This window comes from Ranitomeya variabilis, chromosome 3, assembly GCF_051348905.1.
Source record: "Ranitomeya variabilis isolate aRanVar5 chromosome 3, aRanVar5.hap1, whole genome shotgun sequence".
In the NCBI taxonomy this organism is placed as follows: Eukaryota; Metazoa; Chordata; class Amphibia; order Anura; family Dendrobatidae; genus Ranitomeya; species Ranitomeya variabilis.
In genome coordinates, this window is record NC_135234.1 from 400,259,419 (window position 1) to 400,261,941 (window position 2,523).

Consider the following 2,523-nt stretch of genomic DNA (forward strand, 5'->3'; position numbering starts at 1 on the left):
AGCCAGTCTTCCAGAAATTGCTCGGGTTGTTGACCCTCCGAACGCTCCGGGAGACCGATAATTCGAATATTGTTACGACGTAATCTATTTTCCAAATCATCCGCCTTCTGTTTCCAAGCGTTTACGGAGCCAGCAGCTTTTGTCAGTTTAGCCTCCATAGGAGTAATGGTATCTTCTATATGAGACACTCTTGTTTCAACCTGCAAGATACGCCCTCTCATAGCTTGCATGTCATGCCGCAAACGGCCCACCTCAGTATGCACATCCTCTATTTTCTCTGTAAGAGAAGATCTAGTGAGGGAGATAGCCTGCATTAACTGCTCGGATGCTTGTTTGAGAGTAAGTTCGTCTTGTTCTCCCTCCTCATTACTATCAGAAGGACGGCCCTTACGCTGGGCAGGTGCAGGGTTATTTCTGAGAGTGCGCACATTATCAGGGGGATCATCCCTGGCATATTTCCTTAGTTTATCAGCAGCCCCTGTTCCCTTAGGGTGTTGCATGGTAGGCAGCAAAAAAGGGACTCCACAAAGTAATCACAGTTGTAATTATAAATAGACAGTGTCTCAATTTCAAACCCCGTAGGGTTAAATACTGGACTGTATTCCAAGGATGCCACTGGACAGGCAGCTGGGGTATTGAAAGTTACAAAGGCAGTAGCTGTAATTTTCACCTGAGCTCTCTATATATCTAAGCAAGTCCACAGTCTCCACAGGGGGAACAGCAGGGAGGGGGTTAATCCCTCTTGTTATGGCGCCGGCAGTTGAGGTATCTATCTGATAGGGGGGCGCAGGGCCCAATTTCTCAGGGCACACACTGCATCACCCCTTTATTATCTCAGGTTATGAGCTCACCTTCCTATCGGCAGATGTAACAAGAAGCACCGCTCCCCTTGCTGTTAGGGCACGTGCTGTGATAATGGCCGCTGTCCCCCGCAGGCACCGCCGTCCATCTCAGGTATCCATACTCCTGCACACAGATCTTCCACAGCGCTCACCGCTAAGGTCCGGCGACCGCTGATTCCCAGGAGGTTGAAGCCCAGCTCTAGGAGAAGCCGGCGCCGCGTCCTGTATCCTGGAGCGCGCACCTCTAAAAATGGCCGCCGCTGCACGTGTAGTCCTCTGAGCGTCCCAACCACCGCAGCTCCCGACGCCTCAGATCCTTATAGTAACTGCTCGGAGAGCTCACCAGACTCCTGGGGGTATAGGGCTCCAGCCCCAGCTGTCGCAGCTCGTTAGCAAGTAGTTCACACGGCAGGATAGGATCAGGATACTTGGAGCTCACATTAGGTGCGTCTTCCTCCTTCGGCTACATAGCCACGCCCCCCAAGGTGTTATTAATAATTTAAGGAGAGTAGGGTCCAAATATAAGAGAGTGGCTTATCGGAGACACTTGCTGGGTCAGGACCTGCCTGTTGGTGGTTTGGTGTGTTTGTTCAATTTTGAGTTCAAAAAGTCAATCAGCGCTCCTTCCGTTCCGTGCCCTGCTTTGCGCCAAAACAGTAGTTTTATCACACATATGGGGTATCTGCATATTCAAGAGGAATTGCACAACACTTTTTGGGGTCCATTTTCTCCTGTTACCCATGTGAAAATAAAAAGTTTGGGGCTAAAAGTACATTTGTGTAAAAAAAAAAAAAAAAAATTTTTTTTTTTTACATTTTCACAGCTTGATGTTATAAATTTCTGTGAAGCACCTGGGGATTCAAAGTTTTTGCAATATATTTACATAAGTTCCTTGCGGGGTCTAGTTTCCAAAATGGGGTCACTTGTGGGGGTATCCACTGTTTATGCGCATCAGGGGCTCTTCAAATGCGACAGGGCATCCTCTCTTGATTCCAGCCAATTTTGTTTTCAGAAAGTCAAACGGCACTCTTTCGCATCCAAGCCCTGCTGTGCATCCAAACAGTAGTTTTCTCCCACATATGGGGTATCGGTGTACTTTGGAGAAATTGCACAACAAATTTTGCGGCCCATTTTTTCCGGTTACCCTTGTGAAAATAAAAAACATGTGGGTCTAAAGTAAATAGTAAGTGAAAATGTTAATTTTTTCCTTCCACGTTGCTTCAGTTCCTGTGAAGCATAGGAAGGGTTAATAAACTTATTGAATGTGCTTTTGAGAACCTTGAGGGGTGCAGTTTTTAGAATGGTGTCACTTTTGGGTACTAAAAAGTCATATCGAATAAATTTTACCACTAACATGAAGTACAATGTGTCACGAAAAAATAAAGATAGAATCAGTGGGATGTGTTGAAGCGTGGTCAGAATTGTAAACTTTGGTCAGGAAGATGACAACAGGAAATATTAAAGTTGTGCTCATTCTATGCTGGAAGTCATGCTGACCAGTATTATTGCTGACTACTATTGTATAACTTGGCAGGGTAACGCCATAGAGGGCTCCATTACTCCGTGAGGACGGCTAGGAGCTATTATACAGGGAGCTATTATAATTATACGTAACAAGAAGAGGAAATAGTTTATCCCTAGTGACTGTGGAAAGCTTCTGACAAAGCGCATGCGCACTGCG